General features: G+C 43.4%; 1 protein-coding gene across 6 annotated transcripts in view; it reads left to right on the top strand.

The window, feature by feature from the left end:
- Positions 1–22,378, top strand: part of FBXW11 (F-box and WD repeat domain containing 11) — a 121,400-nt gene that overhangs the window by 2,647 nt on the left and 96,375 nt on the right. For 2 of the 6 annotated variants that reach the window (XM_066273273.1, XM_066273275.1), the window contains exon 2: positions 8,898–9,059. The exons of the other annotated variants lie outside the window; for them this stretch is intronic. The gene's annotated coding sequence lies outside the window, so the exon portion shown is untranslated. The remainder of the gene's footprint in view (positions 1–8,897; positions 9,060–22,378) is intronic. 6 annotated transcript variants of the gene reach the window in all.

The following is a 22,378-nucleotide window of genomic DNA, read 5'->3' as shown; positions in this document are numbered from 1 at the left end:
TGGCGACGCCCAGGATGGGCAGAGCATCGCCCCCTGGTGGGCAGAGCATCGCCCCTGGTGGGCGTGCCGGGTGGATCTCAGTCGGGCGCATGCGGGAGTCTGTCTGACTGTCTCTCCCTGTTTCCAGCTTCAGAAAAAAAAAATGAAAAGAAAAAAAAAAACAAAAAACAAAAAACAAAAAACTCTTGCCCTGCTAGATAGCTCTGTTGGTTGGAGCGTCATCTGGGTGCATAAAGGTTGGGGGGTCGATCCCCGGGCAGGGCACATACAGGAGCAGATCTATGTTCCTGTCTCTCTCTCCCCCTTCCTCTCTCGCTAAAATCAATGAAAAGTAAAAAAAAAAAAAAAAAAAGACTTTTAGGTGACCCTTTTCATAAACATATGTACATTGATTTTAATGTAGTAGATTGAGTACAACTGATTTAGTAAATCCAGGATCAGTATGGGAGTGATGAGGCCTTCAATTAATATGCATGTGGCTTTCTATATCATTTGCATTTTAATTATGGTTTGCTGAAGTAGGTTAAAAATATCTTCTACATTGGTTTCAGAATAACATGATTGAAGGAGGGGAAGGGGTTAAACTGATGGTATTTTGAAAGCCTAAAGCATGAAATATTTTTAGATTTTTATGAGTCAGCTTCAATACTTAAGTATTTGTGATTGTGCTGCCTGTACCAGTTCGGTACTTAATGGTTAACAGGGTAACTTTCATTTGATATTTCAGAGTGTGCTGTGTTAAAGAGAGGAAACAGGCTTTTTGGATATCAGTGATTTCCTAATCTTCATCCCTCTGCTTTCTCTCATTTGGACGCTTTCTCCTTTTTTTTTTTTTTTTTTCCTGCACTAGTTTACTAGGAAATGAAGCTGGTGACAGAGTGATTGAAATCTTTAAAATATAGCCCCGTTGTTATTCCTACCCCTTCCTGAGGCTGGGTCCACAAAGAATGCTTCTCCAACAGACCTACCTCATTGGGTTCCGTCTTGAACACAGACCGTGTAACTCTTGATTGAGACAATTGTATTTACAATGGCTGAGGGTGAATAATTTATCCACCAAGTGACTTTTAGGGCCTTATATTGTCACGATACTCTACCTTGTTTGTGGGACTACTTTTCAAACTTCTGGTTTTGGTACAATCAGCTTTATTATTTTCTGTGAGATAGAAAAGTAGTAACCATTTCAAAAGGTGCCACGTTCACCAGAGTATGTCTAGTGCAGTGTATTTCACTGGAAAGAGTGAAGATAGTGCATTAGATAGCACATGAGATTTATTAATGCCTGAGCTAGGCTCTGAGGCCCTCACTGCTAGAAAGCACTCACAAAGCTGCTAATTGGAAGAGAAAGGTGGATAATCTTCTATTAGAAGATAGCAGAAGTTGCTGTTGAAAGTTTAGGGAAGGTTCCTCCTGCCCTTCTTGTGGGTGTGAGCTCACCCCCTCCCCCATTACACAATTAATGGGCAGTTGGTACTCCATTGTTAGCTGTTGAATGGTTCCCCTCTTTGCTAAGTGACAGTAAGTGAGCCATTTCCCTTCCGTGTTACCTCTAAGTGGCTCTGTTACTCGTTGAATGTCATAAAATAGGCAAAATACATTGGACCTTATTTTTATTTTTTTATTTTTTTTATTTTTTCTTTTTCCATTTTTCTGAAGCTGGAAACAGGGAGAGACAGTCAGACAGACTCCCGCATGCGCCGACCGGGATCCACCCGGCACGCCCACCATGGGGCAACGCTCTGCCCACCAGGGGGCGATGCTCTGCCCATCCTGGGCGTCGCCATGTTGCGACCAGAGCCACTCTAGCGCCTGAGGCAGAGGCCACAGAGCCATCCCCAGCGCCCGGGCCATCTTTGCTCCAATGGAGCCTCGGCTGCGGGAGAGGAAGAGAGAGACAGAAAGGAAGGTGCGGCGGAGGGGTGGAGAAGCAAATGGGCGCTTCTCCTGTGTGCCCTGGCCGGGAATCGAACCCGGGTCCTCCGCACGCTAGGCCGACGCTCTACCGCTGAGCCAACCGGCCAGGGCCGGACCTTATTAAGTAATTGTGGTATCAGTGCTATTTTTAGAGCTATTGAAGAAAGGCAGGCCACGGAGATGAAAGAAACAAGTGAAGACCCTGAAATTTTATTTTTCTCTTTGGACCCCCACCCCGCCCTGTTCCGATCATGGGCTTTTCTGAGTAGTGGGATTGTTTAGTAACTCCTTTAAGAAATTGGATCTTAACTTTGTCACTATCACTTGTCCTCATCTAAGTCTAGCCTGTGCTGATTTACCAACTGCAGATTAAATAGACAAAGGTTTGTGTCAGGTTCAAATGAAGTAGACTATGCATACTTATAGACCTCATTTATTTGACCTCAAGAGGCTGTGGCTCAAATATGTCATTTTTTGCCCCCAATTTTGGAATAGGTTAGATGCCCTTCCACATTTGACGAGGAGGAACTTGATCTTGCACACGAGTCCTGGCAGTCTTGGCCTGACTGCTGTACCTGGAAAACAGCGTTAACACAGGGGCCTGTTACATAGGTAGGGTCACTGGACAGCCCGTATATCCCCGAGTCGTGCTGTTTGATCCTGTGACCCCTAGAAACCAACTGTTTTGCAGTGGGAGGCGGCTGGGATCTTGAGTTCCACCTGGTGATGTTTACACTATAAGGGAAAGAAAGCATTTCAGGTTCTAATAATTCCAGTTCCAGCCTCCTCTCGGGCCTTTCCTCCCACGCTCCTCAGTCATTCTAGGCTCCAGCCAGAGCGTGGTGGACCCTGGCTCCTCTCGTTCCGCTCATGCTGTTTCCTTAGTCAGCGCCGATACGAACTGACCTTAAGCTACTGAAGGGCTAACATTACAGGAAGGACCTAATAGTTGGCTCTCTGGCTAACTTGGCTTAGGTCAAATCTCAGCAGTCCTTTCTTTTACTTGCCACCTCTTTTTTTTTTTTTTTTTTTTTTTTTTTTTTTGTGGCAGAGACAGAGAGAGTCAGAGAGAGGGATGGATAGGGACAGACAGACAGGAAGGGAGAGAGATGAGAAACATCAATTCTTTGTTGCGGCTCCTTAGTTGTTCATTGATTGATTTCGCATATGTGCCTTGACCATGGGGCTACAGCAGGCCTAGTGACTCCTTGCTCGAGCCAGCGACCTTTGGTCCAAGCTGGTGAGCCTTGCTCAAACCAGTTGAGCCCACGCTCAAGCTGGCAACCTTGGAGTCTCGAACCTGGGTCCTCCACATCCCAGTCCGACGCTCTATCCACTGAGCCACCGCCTGGTCAGGCTCTTTTTTTTTTAAGTTACTACTTTATTTATTTTAATTTTTCCATTGATGAGAGAGAGAGATAGAGACTCATCTATGTTGTTCCATTTAGTTGTATGCTCATTAGTTGCATCTCATATGTGTGCTGACCCAGGATCAAACCCACGACCGTGGTGTGCCAGGGTGATACTCTTATCTACTGAGCCACCCGACCAGGGCTCTTAAGAAAAGGAATTTAAGCCCTGGCCGGTTGGCTCAGTGGTAGAGCGTCAGCCTGGCGTGCGGAAGTCCTGGGTTTGATTCCCGGCTAGGGCACACACGAGAGGTGCCCATCTGCTTCTCCACCCCTCCCCCTCTCTTTCCTCTCTGTCTCTCTCTTCCCCTCCCGCAGCCGAGGCTCCGTTGGAGCAAAGGATGGCCCGGGCGCTGGGGATGGCTCCTTGGCCTCTGCCCCAGGTGCTAGAGTGGTTCTGGTCGCGACAGAGCGATGCCCCGGAGGGGCAGAGCATCGCCCCCTGGTGGGCGTGCCGGGTGGATCCCGGTCGGGCGCATGCGGGAGTCTGTCTGACTGCCTCCCGGTTTCCAGCTTCAGAATAATACAAAAAAAAAAAAAAAAAGGAATTTAAAAATATTTATTTTACTAATTTTAGAGAGAAACACTGATTTGTTGTTCCCCTTGTTTGTGCATTCATTGGTTGATTCTTGTGCCCTGATGGGAGCTCAAACCCACAATTGGAGCATATTGGGATGATGCTCTAACCAACTGAATACCCTGCAGGGGCTAGGTGCTGCCTTCTGAAGTTGGTGTGTATTATGGTGGCAGATACCACTTTGGTTTTTTATCGATTGCACTGCCTACATGATCGTCATTGTTCAATTAAATGAATGAGTCTGGCGCTTCACATACTCAGGCTTGTAGTCCAGTTTCCTGTTTGTGTCCCCCGTTAAATGATACACTCCTCACAGTGCCTTCTTTTTTTTTTTTTTTTAATTTTTTTATTTTATTCATTTTTAGAGAGGAGAGGGGGAGAGAGAGAGACAGAGAGGGAGAGAGAGGAGAGAGAGAAGGGGGGAGGAGCTGGAAGCATCAACTCCCATATGTGCCTTGACCAGGCAAGCCCAGGGTTTCAAACCGGCGACCTCAGCATTTCCAGGTTAACGCTTTATCCACTGCGCCACCACAGGTCAGGCACATAGTGCCTTCTTATAGTAGGTGTTTGTTAAATGCTACATTGAATTTTTTGGTTGAATTTTTGCATGCATTATTGCCCTCTGCTAGCATCGTGACCATCTCTTTTCTGGAAATTCTTACCTGTCTGCCTACTTCTCGTAATCACCTATTCCTGACTCTTGTAATAACTATCATACCTTTCTTCTGTTCAGAAAAGCCTGTGATCGTGTCTGAACTTCTCTTCCAGAGGCTGTATCTCATTGTCCTTTGAGTCCTTCATAATGCTTGGCACTTAGGTGTGCAATAGATATTTATTGATTTACATGAATGTTAGTTGTTTTCATGCTGTGAAAACTTTTTAAGATTTCCTTTTGATAATCTTAAGACAAGGATGGAGGCGAGTAGAGGAGAAAAGACTGGTCAGGGGGAAGAGGCGCAGACATCCACAGACACTGGACTGTTTTTACAGAACTTGACTCATGTACAGGTGAATTTCTGTGCAGCACACTGTGTGGCTGTTAGGAAAGTATTGAGGAAAACCATATTCCTTTTATATCTGTTGATGTGAACTTCCTTTTTTAAAAGGTTTTATATTTTTGTAGAGAGAGGAGAGAGAAAGGGGGGAAGGAGGAGCAGGAAGCATCAACTCGCAGTTGCTTCTCGTTCATGCCTTGACCAGGCAAGCCCAAGGTTTCAAACCTGCGACCTCAGCATTCCAGGTCGACACTCGATCCACTATACCAACAAAGGTCAGGCTCTGTTGATGCGAACTTGCCAAACATTTGATAAGTTCTAAGGATTCTGTGACCCTAGGGAAGTAATATTTAGCACAAAGGGCATGGGCTTTATAGTGAAACACCTGATTTTGTATCCTGGCTCCTGCCACTTGCTGCTGTGTGACTTGAGAAAGCTAACCTTCCTGTGGTATGATTTTATTAATTGGAAAAATAAGAAAATGTAGGTGTTGCTTCCAGTAGTTGGAAGGATCGTAGGAGAGATGCATGTGAGGGCTGTCTCTGCACCTGCTGGTCATACTAACTTTTCCCACAAGGACAAGGATCTTATTTGTAAGCACAGTGAAGACATGGTGGGAAGAGGTTGTAATTACCAGTGCCCCTCCCCCAGCTGTGCATGTCTTCATTTGTGAAGCTTCACAGGGGCCTAAAATTCAGGTGCTTTTAGCCGTACATTTATTGAAGCATCTTTGGGGGAAATGATGAAATCATACAGAATCACTATTATATTGGAAATCTGGGAGGGACTGTTAACATTACTAAGAACTACCAATTAGACATAATTAGATCTGTACTCCTAACTACAGAGAGAACCCACCAACCCTATTTCAGATTTCCTGGGAGAGAGACTAGTGATTAGTCATATTAACATTGCGCGTTGTGATTTATGTTTGATTGGTTTAGTTTATATGAAGAAATTAGGATTTTTTATTTCTTATACTTGTTTTAGCAAAGCTGATGATTTTTGAGAGACTAAGCAGTGAGTATCATACAAGATTTCCTGCTGATTGTGCTCGAGTTGTTCATTGACTTGGTTGACCAAGGGGGGAACTTGCGGATCAAGAATGCGCCTGTTACCCGCAGTTAAGTCTCTGCTGATCACAATTGCCTGACAGGAAGTTTGGCTTCGTAGGCAAATGAGAGCCAAACCAGGAAGACCTGACCTTCCAGTAAGATATCTCTACCCTGGATCTATGATTGTTTTTAATAAAATTCAGAGATTACAGGGTTCTGTGATGTCAGCAGGAAGCATGTTTTAGGAAATTCCCTGTCAGGGTTAGTTGTCAATGAAAACTTTCACAGAATTGTAAAGCTGTGGGACATTAACATGTAAAATGAGAAAGAAAAGGGTCTGAGTGGAGAGATGTGTACATGTGAGTGTAGTGAAGATAGGAAACCATTCTCTAATATAGAGCAAGCTCTGAGCCACAGAAGAAAAATTAAGTGAGAGCTCTTCTCCTGAGACAAAGGGAACTTGAGTAATTAAAAAAATTCTTTTTTTTTTTTTTTTTTTTTTTTTTTTTTTTTTTTTTTTTTTTTTTTTTTTTGTGGCAGAGACAGAGCCAGTCAGAGAGAGGGACAGATAGGGACAGACAGGAAGGGAGAGAGATGAGAAACATCAGTCCTTTGTTGCAGTTCCTTAGTTGTTCATTGATTGATTTCTCATATGTGCCTTGACCGGGGGGGGGGGGGGGGGGGGGGGGGGGGCTACAGCAGACCAAGTGACCTCTTATTCAAGCCAGCAACCTTGGGCTCAAGCTGGTGAGCCTTGTTCAAACCAGATGAGCCCGCGCTCAAGCTGGCGACCTCGGGGTCTCGAACCTGGGTCCTCCACATCCCAGTCTGATGCTCTATCCACTGCACCACTGCCTGGTCAGGCTTAAAAAAATTCTTGTAAGAGTTAAATTGAGAACACTTAACCACTTATGAGAACGAATAGTAAAGTGTATCTGCAGTCATCGCTTGGGGGGGTCAGAAAGGGGCCGAGGACGGGAAGATCTCTCTTCACACTCATGGTCTGACCTCTGTTAATCTTTCCATCCCTAGCACTAGGCCTTCCATCAGTTGGGTCAGTAAATGCTAATTTGAAGGGAAGAGGGAGAATTAACTCTCTAGTGGCAGGGAAAAAGACCTGACAATCGAAGAGGTTAGAAATGAGGTTGCTAGTCGAATTGTCGTGGTTGTGTTTTGCTGTAATTTTTCAGTGATTCTGTTATGGCAGTAAGTTATGCTTTGAAAAGCCGAGTGTATAGCTTTAGTGGTTAGCTACTGGCCATAGTGCACTAGAGCTGCTTTGATCAAAACTGGGTTTCTAGTTTATTCTTAGGTTCCAGAGTAATGTTACTTAATGGTAAAAGCTTGAGCACTCCTTTGCCTGAGATTTTACTTACGTGATCTCTTCTAAGTTTTGGGTGTTAAAATATATCCGTCTGATGGTCATGGGACGGTTACTCACTGACTGGCATTTCAGCTGCTTCAGTCGCTTTGCCTACAACCTGAAAAATCTTTAGTCATTGCCTAGGGTTTATTAACAAATCTTGGAATTAAAACATTCCTCGGTTTTGACCAGATTTGAGGTCCTGGGTCAGAGACACAGTCTTTGCTTATAAACACAAGGACTAGTTGGGCAACATTATACTGTGCTTTGTTTTAACATGAATATTGTAGGCCTTCCAATGGCATGGCTCTTTGTTAATGAAATGCTTTTTAAGTAGCAAGATCCAGGGAGTTAGCTGTTTGAGGATGTTTCGGTCAGTACAGTGGCATCTTAGTTCATCTCGGCTAAAGTATTGACTCTTTCGTATTATTTTTAGTTCTCCATATTTAATTAACTGGTGTTAATTAAAACTTGGGGGCCTTGAGGGTCAAGCTTGGTTTCTTCTGCCTCCCGAATCTTGGCCTTTCTGATCCTTGGACTTGGGTGCAGCTGTGCTCTGTGACAAGGGCTTGGTCTCTACCACCTAGATAGGGGACTTTGGGCAAATTATTTCCTCTAATCTTTTCTGAGAATTAAATGAGTAATGACTTTAAAGGGCAAAGCCCATTAGTAGATCTTCAGTGAGGGGAGTTATTTTAATTACTGCAAGAATATTTTGGCAATTGTGTGAAAATTGAGGAAGTAGAAAACTTATGTGCAAATGAGTTCATAGTCTTTGATTTTTAAAGTTTTTTATCTATGTCATTCTGTTGAATGCCTTTTCTCTCTTCCATCTAGTTTGTTCAGAATTCCCATTCTAATGGAAAAGTTGTTATTGTAGTAAAAGAATGTTTATATAGTGTGGACTGGGCTGGTTTTAAAGGTGTCATTTAGTAAATTATTTATTAGTGTTCTTTATTATTCTCCTTAGTTTATTCCATGACTGGCCATTGTGCAGATTGGCCTTTATTGAATCAAAAGTACATTCTGAAAATTATGCCCTGTGTTTTGAAATGTCCATATTTCAGCTGAGGGTTGAAGATTTGGGTAAAGTGTAGATTTTATGTTTTGTATGTAGCACACCAAAAGATTTCTTGTTAAGTGCTTAAATAAATCTCTTTATTGGGAGGTATATGAGACCTCTCATTTCATTAGTTTTGGCTGACAGACTTTTTGTAATGGTGGAGGACCTGTCTCCGAAAATGGATTAGGAAGTTCATTGTAGCTGAACAGTGTGGGACAGTTACATGGATAACAGTGCAAGCCTTTAGCTGTTAGCTGCTCTCATCCGGAAGTTGCATGTTACTTGTCATAGTAAATGATAACGTCAGGGAGGCAAGCCTTTGCCATGTGGAATCTTCCCCTTCTCTGAACGAGGACGCGAGGGACTCGCTGCAGCCTTTTACCCCAGGCGGCTTACTCAGGGGCGTAGCTTCCTGTGCCTCAGATCCACCACTCCATTGACCCTGCCTTCCAGCTCTTGGTGGCTGTCCTTTGCCACTGGTGCCATGGTGGGTGTATGGATTGCTCTCTGTCTTTCAACAGTTACCGAAGTGCATGTTTGGGATTTTGTTGAAGAAAGCTGGCCACAGTAAACGGAAAGCACCTTGGAAGCTGCTTGACTCCTGTCTGTTCTCAGACTAGTCTGAAAGGGAATTCCCCCATTCATTCTGGATTGGTGGATCTGAAGTACAAAATATTGTCCAGGTAAGCAATTACCCTGTATTGTTTTGTTTTGTGGAACTCCACTTTCTGAAAGGAACGGAAGAAACCTTAGATCTTTGTGCTTGTAAGTCTGTATCTGGATGTGGACTAGTTAAGGTGCATGTGGCTGGCTGAAGGACCAGGAGAAACTTTGTTGCAGTGTAAGTAGTACCGTTATTTTTATTATAGGCTCTAACCCTTTATAGTAATAGTCCAACAGGGAATGTTGTTTGGGGAATAGCTTGTAAAATATGGAAAACAGATGATCATTTTGAGGCATTATCTCATGATGATTTATAGTTAATACCTGGTCAAAATAATTTTTGTAGTTAGCGTGTAAAGTAGTGGTGTTTTATTCTCAGGATGCTTAGAGGGTCTTCTCAGGAAGATTTATTAACTGGGACAACTGTTTATTGAGCATCTGCTAAGTGCCAGGTACTGGTAGGCTGTCTACATATATTATCCTGTTGGCACATGCTGTACCTGATTTTGACACGAAGCTCATAAGCATTAAATGCAAGTTGCCGAGGGTTAGACAGCAAGTGCAGGGCAGAGCCTCGCTTTAAGCTTGAGTCTGTGTCTCCCCAAAGGTCTGCCTCTGCGCCCGACTATGGTTGCTGAAGTTGCTCCTTCAGCTTCTGCAGGATTTTACAACAGGCTCCCCTTGGAGAGCACACGGCTGATCATTGTGTGGCTAGGTATTTTAATGTATCTGGTGCACTCTCCGCTTCATGAGAAAATCAGCTCTTCAGTCAGTGCATCAGACAAACATGGAGGTAACTTAGGGAGTGTAAGAGAGGCAGTGAATTTAAATGTCAGAACATGTTCTGTACAGGGAGGTATCATTTGGTCTAGTGAACTCAAACTTGCATTTTTTCAGTTCCTTCTTAGTTTCTATTGGTTATTTAAATAGCTCAGTAGCTTACTTTGCTGACTTCTTTTGACCTCTGGTTCATTGGCCTGACAAGGAGGACATTGTCAGGCAACTTTCTTGAGAACATGACTTTTTTCAGTATTTAATATTCCCTCCAGATTACCTATTCCCTTTAATCTTGAAAAAAAGTCTTTTATCATAGGCTCACACTGACTGTCAGAACTTTTTTTAGTGTAACTCCTTTCTGTATTCTAATAATTCTTCAAGGTGAGCATTTTTAGCACTTGGTATCTGAAGAGCTGTCAGGGCCATGGTTGGGGGTGGGTAGAAGTAATAGCAGGTGATAGTTCGCATGACACTGTATTGAGCACAATTCTAGGCACTTTATATGTCTAAACTGATTGTTTAGTAAGTCAGTGAGGTGGGTACCATTATTTCTGTTTGCTGATGAGGAAACTGAAGCATAGAGTAGTTAAGTAACATGTTCAAGATCACACATCTAGTGAGAGACAAAGATGAGATACGTATTCAGGCAGTCTGGCTTCAGGGAATGTGCTTCTGACCTCTGTGCTCTGCTGTCACTAATTCACTGTCATCCAGTGATAAAGGGAAGGGCACAAATCCTGACGACTAAGCTGTTCCTTCTGATTTGGAGAAATCATTGCAAAGGGGAAGATAACAGTTGTTGAGTATCCCTTGCCTTCTGTGGAAAACAGGCTAGCTCTCAGATTCTGTGAGCCTGCAGGCTCTTTCCCAAGGGGACTCACAATAGGGTTGTTTGAGGTTATTTTCCAGAGCAAGGCTGTCCAACAGAACTTTCTGTGATAATGGGAATGTCTGTGCTGTTCAGTGTGATAGCCACTAGCAAGCCACATTGGCTATTTGGGAACAGTGTTTTGTCACTGAGGAGCTGAGTTTATTTTTTTTGTTTATTTATTTATTTATTCATTCATTTTAGAGAGGAGAGGGAGAGACAGAGGGAGAGAGAGAGAGGAGAGACAGAGAGAGAGAAGGAGGTGAGGAGCTGGAGCATCAACCCATATGTGCCTTGACCAGGCAAGCCCAGGGTTTCGAACCGGCGACCTCAGCATTTCCAGGTCGACGCTTTATCCATTGCGCCACCACAGGTCAGGCCTGAGTTATTAATTTCAGTTTACATTGAAGTAGCCACATGTACGGTTTTAGAGTTTACCGCGATCCTGGGTCTGATCCTTGGTCTCACATCCTGAGACATCTGATCTGCTCTGCGTGCTCAAAGCAGCTCTCATGCCAGGGTTGGGCTCACATTAACCAGCTGTGCAAGACTGATGTGGAAAGCCAGAACTCCAGTTTGTTATTTTTATGTGCTTGTTGGCATGATTGATACAAACTTTTCTGATAAGTAGATTTGCTTACTTGGTTCTAATATGTCAGTTTAATTTTTTCAAGTAAGAAACTTGAGACTCAAGTCAGATGAGGGGAATATTGTCTTCATGTAGGTAGACTGTACCTACCAGGCGGATCGTGGTCAGGGACTTACTTTGCATGGACTCAGCCAGGGAAGTGCGACACTTGCTGGACTAGGACTGAGACGGCCTTATTCAGCTTCCATTAGAGATGGCTGGGTTTTCTCTATGGCGGAATCTCTTCTTTCAGCCTCTCTGCTTGCTTTTACCTCCCAAGTCCTTTTCTGATTAGGTAACCGATTTTAGACATGTTCTTAAATTCAGCACAGATGCACTCTTGACTTCTAGGTCTGGGAAGCCCTTTGTTCTCCTTAAGGTGCCTTTGTCACTGCCGTGGTCCATTCTGTGTTCATTTTTGACTTTTTTTTTTTTTTTTTTTTGTATTTTTCTGAAGCTGGAAATGAGGAGGCAGTCAGACAGACTCCGCATGTGCCCGACGGGGATCCACCCGGCACGCCCGCCAGGGGTCGATGCTCTGCCCATCTGGGGCGTCGCTCTGTCTCAACCAGAGCCATTCTAGCGCCTGAGGCAGAGGCCATGGAGCCATCCTCAGCGCCCGGGCAAACTTTGCTCCAATGGAGCCTTGGCTGCGGAAGGGGAAGAGAGAGACAGAGAGGAAGGAGAGGGGGAGGGGTGGAGAAGCAGATGGGCGCTTCTCCTGTGTGCCCTGGCCGGGAGTCGAACCCGGGACTCCTGCACGCCAGGCTCTACCACTCAGCCAACCGGCCAGGGCTTCATTTTTGACTCTTAAGAAGACAGTTGAATTTCCCTTGCTTCCATGTTGCCTCTTTTACTGCAACACACACATTAGCTTATTTCATTTGGTCATACATTGTGGGGTAGAAGAGGAACATACTTGTAAGAAATGCTCCTGTGATGTCTTCTCCTTGCATCGCATCATGTTATTAGTGAGCTTGTTTTCAGTGGACTACGTCATTACTTTGTGACTTGTTCTTGCTCCTTCTGTTCTTAAAGTACAAAGAGTAACAACTAAATTTTTATTTGGCCATTAACTTTTCCTGTGTGCAAGATGGATTGAAGAGACAAAGGCAGGGAGACCAGTGTAGTGATCAGTGAGGAAGGAGGGTGATCTCAGCCTGGATGGTGGGCGTTGTGGGGGTGCTGGGCTTGGAAGCGATGTCGGAGGTAGGACAGCACGTGGGCCTGTTTATAGGAGGGCACGGGTGCAGTGGAGTCGGAAGTTTGGATTTTGGCCTGAACACCAGGTTGGATGCCTTTCTCTTTTTCAAGATAGGGAATACTAGAAGAGCAGATGGGGGGGGGCAGAGGCAGAATGAGTTTGGTTTATAATGAATTTGAGTTGCCTGTTGGGTGAATCCTCTTAAGAGGAGAAGTATCTAGTAGGAATATTAATCTGGAGCTCACCAGAGGGAGCAGGGACGGGAAGACGGGAGGTTGTTACTTAGCCTCAGTGGTAGCTGACTTTGCCTAGCGTTACAAGATTACTCAGTACAGACTGGGGAGTCTATAGTTCGGAGCACGGGAATGCCACCGTAAAGGAGTGGGCTGCAGCGAAGGTCATGTGACCTTACAAGATCCTATGTGATACTGATCAAGAGGGTGTCACTCTCTTTCCATCTTGATCTGGGAATTCCGTTCATCCTGTTCCGGGTCAGCAAGGCGGCCCATTATGCTTGGGTTGTGATGTTCTTTTCCACTGTAATGGTCTAATTAATAGAGAGAGATACTGTTTCTGAAGTGTAGTTTTTTTTTTAACTCCATGTTCTCACTAGACATCTTATGTACAATTATGCAAATTCAGCTCTGTGCACCTGGTGACAGAAACAAGGAGGAAAGGACCAGCGAAGGCTCTGTGTCCCGTGGGAGGTGCAGTGCACTGCCCTCCTCTCTGATGAGTGAGCATGGTATTTTAAAGGCACGCGTTTTTAACATCACATGAGGCTGAAGTGCAAGCCAGAACTTTTATCCGTGAGAAGCAGTGAGCAGTTCACGTGCTGGAGTGGAAACGGGCTGTGTTGGAATTACTGAGACAGTGTCAGTTGGCGTGGCAGATATTTAATGGATTTTTAAGGCTGATTTTTACTGTGTGCTGTTTCCACCATATGTACCGACTTAGCCCCCAATTCCCAGGTGTGCTGTAATTGCACTGTAATTAGGTTTTGATAATGAAAGCATGGAGATACAGAGTTCATTACAGTTACAATCAATACTTAACCAAAATTTTTTGAGTACATTACGTAGGTCTATGGTATAGAATTTATAAGGTACAGAAAGAAGTCCACAGGAAGTCTCCTGTTCCGTGGAGTTCCAGCTGCTTAGCCACATTATTCTGCATTTGGTTTTTTTTTTTTTTTTTTTTCATTTTTCTGAAGCTGGAAACAGGGAGAGACAGTCAGACAGACTCCCGCATGCGCCCGACCGGGATCCACCCGGCACGCCCACCAGGGGCGATGCTCTGCCCACCAGGGGGGATGCTCTGCCCATCCGGGGTGTCGCCATGTTGCGACCAGAGCCACTCTAGCGCCTGGGGCAGAGGCCACAGAGCCATCCCCAGCGCCCGGGCCATCTTTGCTCCAATGGAGCCTTGGCTGCGGGAGGGGAAGAGAAAGACAGAGAGGAAAGCGCGGTGGAGGGGTGGAGAAGCAAATGGGCGCCTCTCCTGTGTGCCCTGGCCGGGAGTCGAACCCGGGTCCTCCGCACGCTAGGCCGACGCTCTACCGCTGAGCCAACCGGCCAGGGCCTTCTGCATTTGGTTTTTTAAATGTAAAATATGACGTGGTTACCTTCCACTTCAGTTCCCAAAGAGCGCTCATAGTTTTTGAATAGATAATTATTTTTAAATTTTATTTATTGATTTTAGAGAGAGAGAGAGAGAGAAACAGGAACATCGATCTGTTCCTGTAGGTGCCCTGACCTGAGATTGACCCAGCCACCTCTGCATATCGGGATGACACTCTAGCCAACCGAGCTAGCTGGCCAGGGCTTGAATAGATAATTTAAAAGATGCGGGCTGATTTATTGTGTGTGCTGTAATTTGTGAAACCAGTCTAGACTGATACTTGTACAAATAAGTTATTTCCAGTCTTTTGCTATTACACACGATGCTATAAAGAATAACTTAGTGTCCATGTCATTTTACGTGGAGGAGGGTTCAGGGCAGGCTCCCACCAGCAAGCATCCGTGGATAGGTCTGTTAAAGAGCTGATAGACGTCCCCACATTGCCCTGCAGTCGGTCCCACTGCAGCAGTGGCTGCTGTCACAGGCTTTGCTTGCTGGTACTCTTACAGCCTGACAGACACGTGGTTCTGTGGTTTTTAAATGGGTGCTTTTTTAATTGGCCATCTTCCCCTCCCCCCATAACTTTTTATTAACATTTTCATGGATACTGAAGAGTTTGGAAAAGAAAATAGTGCAGCAGACCCTATATACTTCCCTCCTAGATTCAACAATAATTAACATGTTGACACGTTTGGATAATTTCTCTGCTCTCCCCCTGCCCTCCCCCATTCTCCACCCCCATCTTTCTTCCTGTCCTCTCCTTTCCCTCCTATTCTGCCTCTCTCCTCTCTTCCTCCCTCTCTCCTCTCCCCTCCCTCTTCTCCCCCTCCTGTCTTTCTCTAAATACACATCCATTTTTGTTGTTAAAATTTTGAAAGTAGGCCCTGGCCGGTTGGCTCAGCGGTAGAGCGTCGACCTGGCGTGCGAGGGACCCAGGTTCGATTCCCGGCCAGGGCACATAGGAGAAGCGCCCATTTGCTTCTCCATGCCCCCCGTCCTTCCTCTCTGTCTCTCTCTTCCCCTCCCGCAGGCGCTGGGGATGGCTCCTTGGCCTTTGCCCCAGGCGCTAGAGTGGCTCTGGTCACAGCAGAGCGACCCCCCGGAGGGGCAGAGCATCGACCCCTGGTAGGCAGAGCATCGCACCTGGTGGGCGTGCCAGGTGGATCCCGGTCGGGCGCATGCGGGAGTCTGTCTGACTGTCTCTCCCCGTTTCCAGCTTCAGAAAAATACAAAAAAAAAAAAAAATAATAAATTTTTTTGAAAGTAAGTTGAAAACATACTTTACCCTCCAAATGTTTCAGCATGTATCTCCTAAGAACAAGAACAGTCCCTGTTCCTCTCAGACCACACACACACAGCCATATATATCTTTATGTAACCACATATTACATACATAGTCATATTTTTATACATACATAAAACCACAATACTATTTTTACATCTAAGAAAAGGAAAGTAATTTCATAATATAATAGCAAATATTTAATTAAATTTAAATTTTCCTAATTGACTCATTGTCTTTTCTAGTAATCCTTCTTCCTTTAAGGAAAATAATAAAACACTAGGAACCAAGCAAAACCCACCCTTTGTATTTGGTTATGTTTGTTGAACTTTTTTTTCATTTAGAACAGTCCCTCTGCCTTTTTCTTTTTCCTGGCATTGATTTCTTTCTTTTCTTTTCTTTTCCTTTTTTTTTTTTTTTTGTGAGATGTCCATCTCATTTAGTTGTCCTGTAGGATGTGCAGCATTCTTTGCTTGTTAATTTCCTCATGCTGTCATTTAACTTGTTTCTCTAACTCCTGTACTTCCTGTAAACTGGAAGTGAGTGAGAGGCTTGACTGCCACCAGGCAAAACATTTTGACTAGAATGCTTCATCCTAGATGAGGTGTGCCTTGCATTGAGTCATGTCGGGTGGCCCTTAATGACAGGTTATTTCAGCCTCCATTAAAAAGGTAGTTTCTTCCTGTGCTCTTAGAAAGGAATCTGGGGGGTGTTTTGGCCCCTTATAAATATCCTGTTCGATTACAGCCTTTCACCCAGTAGTTGCAGCATCCCAACCCTGCAGTGAGTTGTCAGAGCAGGAGCGCAGCATCGGGGTTTCCTCTCGCTGTGTGCAGTTATGAGCCTGCATTCAGAAAGCCCGTCGCCCTTGCTCCGCCCTCCTGGCGTGCGTCACCATGTTCGCATAGACTTCTGTTTGCTGAGTGCCCAGGTCTCACTAGTGAGAACCCCTTCCGGGTCGCTCCGGCCTCCTTTTGACACGAACTCGGCAGTCCTTGTGCTTGGCTTGGTTTTTTACTTTCCCTTCATGTCAGGAATCAACCATTTCTCCAGGAAGCTTGGTTTTCTTGTAGTGGGGAATGGCATTTTAGAAACAAACATGATGGCTGTTGGATTGTCATTGCTTCTCAGACCTTTTCAGTGGATAGAGCTAAGAAGTATACTTAGAGAGAACCAGGAGTTCGTGTTAGTTCTGACTTAATATTACAGGGATATTTTCCTGAACCTGTGAGCCTTTTGATTTTCAAAGTCTAAGGGACATTATCCATGTAATGGCCATCAAATGGAGATCCAGATTGTTATGGAAATAGGCAGGGAAGTAGCTTTATTCATTCATCACTGAGCATGCACTCCACTTGGTCCTGTTTCGTCACGGGGGAATCCAGAACTGAGTCAGAATGTACCTGGCTTCCAGAGGCTTACCGTCTTTTACATAGAATGTGCGATATAATGTAACAACTGTTAAGGGTCAGAAGAGGTAGACATGCAGTGTGTGGGAGTTAGGAAAGGAAGGACATTTCATAAGGGACATTTTTTCAAGGTTACTGTTTGCGCCTGAGCAGACAGGAGACTTGGGCTGGATGTCCAGGGTCGGGGTGGGCTTTCATGGCAGCGGTGACCCGGGAGCAGTGGCTGGCAGGCGGTGGTGTGTTTATTGTCTTTGAGGAGGGACTGGTGAGCAATCTTTGGCTTGTTGGAGGGTAGCTTGTGTAAGGCGATACATACATTTGCAAAGATAGATTTATTGGACTTTATCCTTTAGGTCATAAATTACAAACTAGTAACCTGAGGATGGATAGAGCTTCACAGATATATTTTATCTGGTCTGTATAGATTTTAAAGATTGAGACATTTTATATCAAAACACTAATTTCTGGTTTCACCTGACAATTGGGCTGAGCAGCGGCTGCCGTTCTGAGTCAGGGCTTGTGCTGTGCTGGTCACTGTAGCCCTTGTAGGTCCATCTTGATCTTCTGAGCCCTACAGGCTGAGCTGCTCCCTGCGGGGGTGACGGCGGTGGGCACGGCTGGAGGAGAGAGTGACTGTGAAAGGGACGAGGGCTGTGCTTTCATCTGTTTGGAGGGTGTATGGCGGCAGGGCGACCAATCAGTCAACTTAGACTATTCCAGGGAAGAAATGACAAGATAGTAACAGATGGTGTGAAGAGGAGGAAATGAGACATTTTAAATATAGAATGGATAGATTGTGTTGATATATATGAGTGTGTGTGTGCATGTATTGACATGAATGTAAATCAGATTATATATTAAAACGTGAAGTTCTGCTTTTGAAAAGCTTTGTATTCACAAATCAGTTTCTAGATGTGAACCGCATGCTTTCGTAATCTATTGGTTAATTTTGGAAGACAGTAGTAATAGTTTCATGGTTGTCATTGTGTAAAGTTTAGTTTTGCAATATGCAAATAACATGCTTTGATAAAAGACTAATTCTGACCTGGTTTTATTTCTGAAAGTTGTGTATAAATATAGTGAAAATTTACAGTGATTTTTTAAGAAAATAATTTTTCTTACACAATCATGCACTGCATAATGTTTTGGTTAATGACGACCACATCTATGATAACACTAGGGAACAAAATTTTTGTTGCATCCACAAAAACACTTGTTCTTACCTAATTCGAGTGTGCTGATCTCAAATCTGACATTAGTTTTTCTCTATAAGCTACAGTTTTTTTGCAATTCAAGATTTTAGGTTTTCATCTTATTGTAAAATTTTCAACATTTAGTTTAACATAATGAAGTAGAATGTCTTCTTGTGCATCGTATTTGTGAAAATATAATAATTTATATAATGCAGTAAATACACTAATACACTAAAAGATATGATTGCATCAGAATTTGTCTACAATTTCAAAATAGAACATATTAAAACACTTATTTTAATCATAAAATTTGCACAAAACATTTGAATTCTGTTCAGGCAAAAATTTGCATTTGTAGCTCTTGCGTTTGTGTACTTGTTGAGGACAATCTCATTTGATGCTCATCACTAACAGCTCCAAGATTTTTAGGAAACTTATCAAGGTGACTGTTCAGGAAGTGAATCTTAACGCTCATGTTACATCCAATGTCGTGGAAAGCCAACAGCATCCTTTGAACCAGAAGTTCATAGTTTTCTGCTTTTTTGTTGCCAAGGAAGTTCTTTGTAACTGCCACAAAAGACTGCCATGCTGCTTTCTCCTCCTTATTCATCTTCCTGGCAAATTCTTCATCACGTATGAAGGTTCGAATTTGAGGTCCATCGAATACACCTGCTTTTATCTTTTCGAAAGACAAGGCAGGAAAAGCGGAAATAATATGTTTGAAAGCATTCACTTTCTCTATTCAAATCCTGAACAAACTGCTTCATTAAGCCAAGTTTGATGTAAAGTAGGGGGGAAATGATCCTATCTCGATTAACTACAGGTTCATTCACAATATTTTGCATCCCTACTTCCAGAGCTTCACGTTTCGGCCACTGCTTCTGTGTCCAGTGTTTCTCCCGAGCTCGGCTGTCCCACAGACACAGAAAGCAAGGATACTTCGTGAAACCTCTCTGTTGTCCTAGCAGGAAATTTACCATTTTAAGATCCACACAAATGATCCAGTTATGCTCCTCATACTTAAGAAACTCGAGGACAATTTTTATGTCATTCTTACTAAGTCATTCAATTCGGGTTGGCTAAATTGCTGAGGGGTTAATGACAGCTTGGCATCAGAAGAAGACCCTTCAGATTCTACAACCATTTTCTCATACATCTTAGCAAAATACACTTGATCACCATGTTCACTTTCTTCGTCCTTAGAAGAAATAAAACCATTGAAAACTGGAACCGGGAGTGTCTCAGAGTGTGGGATAGGTCATATTGCTGAAGGAATATTAGGATATGCGATCATATGCCGTTTTTTCTTGCCAATGCCCTTTGTATGGATCAGACAGAAATAACAGTCACTGCTGTGGTCCTTAGGTTCACGCCAAACCATGGGAATACCAAAAGGCATTCCTTTGCGTTTTCCTTTTGTCCAGTCACAAAGCATTTCCTCACAATTATGACACACAGTATGAGGAGCCCAATTCTTGTCTTGATCACCAAGGGGAACTTGAAAATAGGCAATATATGCATGTGTCACAAATGATGAAATATTGCGCCTTTGACGTTGAAGTAACAGCCACATATATAACAGAAGGTGTCTTACATTTACGCCTACTCAAAGAAGCCATGATTCAATCTTAAAACAAAATAAGAGAGTGATTTTATCAGATAATAATTTTTTCCGTTTAAAAACAACTACAGTTATGTAAAAGTGATGTTTGTAAAACATTAATTGCCTTGTGGTTATGTTCAATCCAAGAGTCCTTGCCCTTTAACTCCAATTTAAAAACCAATGCATGCCATTAACTGTAACAAAAAGAAATTAAAATTGCATAAAAACTAGAGCATGCACCAAAAAACAGATTTCAGATTTGGAATCAGCGATGCAGAAATGTATAGAAACAGTTCTAAAACCTCATGTAACAGAAAATGAGAAAAAAATTGTGCCCCAGTGTAATGGTTTCATTAGATTATAATGGAGCTGGAAAATTCCTATTACCTAGTGACGTTGTAGCTGGTGTAATGTTTCAGGGCAACATATTACACAAATGTTGTGTTACACTTACCTACAGTATTCAGTACAGTAACATGTTGTACAGGTTTGTAGCTTAGAAGCTGTAGAGGAACAGAATTTGTCACCCAAAAAGATGTCTATTTGACAAAATTCTTTTAGGCTGGTTAATTTTAAGAAACAGCAGATGAGGGAGAACCTCTTAAAACCAAGTACAGAGGGTCCTCGGGTTATGACACACTCCTTTTCTATGGCAGTGACGTAACCTGAATTTTGATGTAAGTCGAAACACACTTTAGCCTAAGTCACTTACCTATCCTAACACAGTTGTAAAATCATAATCTAGAACATACAGATGCACAACTAAGCCACAGAAAGAGGAGAAAGATATGAATATACTGTACTGCATAGTCTTGCTCTGTGGGCAACCAAACTAGTTCACTCACGGCCCGCAAGTACAACGCTAATGTCGTAAGCCGAAACACTCACGTCTCTATTTTTTTAATGTTTTTATGGGAGTGAACATTGTAAGGTCATAACTGTTGTAACTGAAGGATCCCCTGTACAGCAAACAAGTTACCTTTATAAAAGATATTTACATTTTTAAGGGCATCTCCCTGGCTTTACCTGGAAGATGCTGCTGACTTTATTTCTAGAAACTTATCAGTGCAGGAGACAAGGACTTAAATCTGCTTAACAACCTTCCCTTTGTTTACCATGCTCTTCCTGGTAAACTTCCCCCACTGCCAACATCTTCTGTCTTCAGATGAAGAGGGTACTGTGTTTAAGGTGGTGGTTTCAGCCATTTGGGCAAGTTACTCAGTTTTCCTGGCTTTCTCCCATTATGTAGGAGGTATACATGCTATTTAACTCTTGTTTGTTTTTCTGCTGTTAATCTGTCTTTTATTACGGGGATGTCTCAGACCAGAACCCAGAAGGGTAGAGGGAAAATTATTTTCCTCCCCTACAGAGCACGAGGCTATATCACAGCCTAAGTTGTGTGGAATAGGCTAGAACAGTGGTCCCCAACCTTTTTGGGGCCACGGACCGGTTTAATGTCAGAAAATATTTTCAGGGACCGGCCTTTAGGGTGGGACAGATAAATGTATTACGTGACTGAGACAAGCGTCAAGAGCGAGTCTTAGACAGATGTAACAGAGGGAATCTGGTCATTTAAAAAAAATAAAACATTGTTTAGACTTAAATATAAATAAAACGGAAATAGTGTAAGTTCTTTATTCTTTCTCTGCGGACCGGTACCAAATGGCCCACGGACCGCTACTGGTCCGCGGCCCGGGGGTTGGGGACCACTGGGCTAGACCATCTAAGTTTGCGTAAGTGCACACTATGATGTGCTCGATGAAATCTCCTAATGACACATTTCTCAGAATGTGTCTGCATTGTTAATCAGCACATGACTAATTATGGAGTTGTTTTCAAGCAAAAATATTAGCAACACTGTATCTATTTTCAAAGAGTTTAGCTGCTTGTATTTAATTTTCCCCACAGTCTCTGCCTGAAATTTATCAAAAGAACAGTGAATTGACAAGAGACTGTTCCAGACACTTAAAATTATACCTATGATAGGACTCTCTCTGCTGTTAATAAGTATTTTGGAAATCTTCCCTGTCTGGTTGGGTCATGACTTTATAGAGTCCCATTAGAGTCCCATTGGCCAGTGACATTACTCAAGATATTTAGTAGTGCCACCAGCTCAGACAGACAGTCTGAGAGAGTCATGAAGAACATGTAAATGACTAGACCAGGAGCGAGAGTGACTCACCCACAGAAGCCACACCTGGATACTGTGTAATAAGCTTCCAGTTTCGAGGGATGAACATAGATTAGTTGGAGAGCTTTATTTATTGTGTATAACTTACATATAGTGCAGAACACAAACGGTAATTTGTGAAGTTTTACATGTGTGTACACCACCCTGTGTCACTATTGCCCCAAACGAGACCCAGACATTTCCAGAGCCCTGGGAGGGCATCCACGTTCATGCCTCCCTCGGTCAGTAAACCCTCTTGCACTGCAGGTCAGTTACGGCTGTTTTTGGATTATATATAAATGGAATCATACAGCATATATTCTGTGTGTACCCCTTCCCCCACCCATTGTTATATCTGTGAAATTCATCTATTTTGTTAACAGTTCTTTTCCCTATGCATTATTCCATTGTATATGTAGTCCATGTTTGTTTATGTTACTGTTGATGAATTGGTTGAGTTGTTTCTAATTTTTGGCTGTTGTTATGAATAACACCTCTAAGGTGGACATACACACTTGGTTCTGTTGGTTATAAAAATCCAGAGTGGAATTACTGGGTCATAGGATTAGGCATGGTTAGTAGCTT

The sequence above is a fragment of the Saccopteryx bilineata genome, chromosome 4 (assembly GCF_036850765.1).
Source record: "Saccopteryx bilineata isolate mSacBil1 chromosome 4, mSacBil1_pri_phased_curated, whole genome shotgun sequence".
Taxonomy (NCBI): domain Eukaryota; kingdom Metazoa; phylum Chordata; class Mammalia; order Chiroptera; family Emballonuridae; genus Saccopteryx; species Saccopteryx bilineata.
The sequence above is the reverse complement of the archived record's forward strand: the minus strand, read 5'-3'. Positions and strand labels throughout refer to the sequence as shown.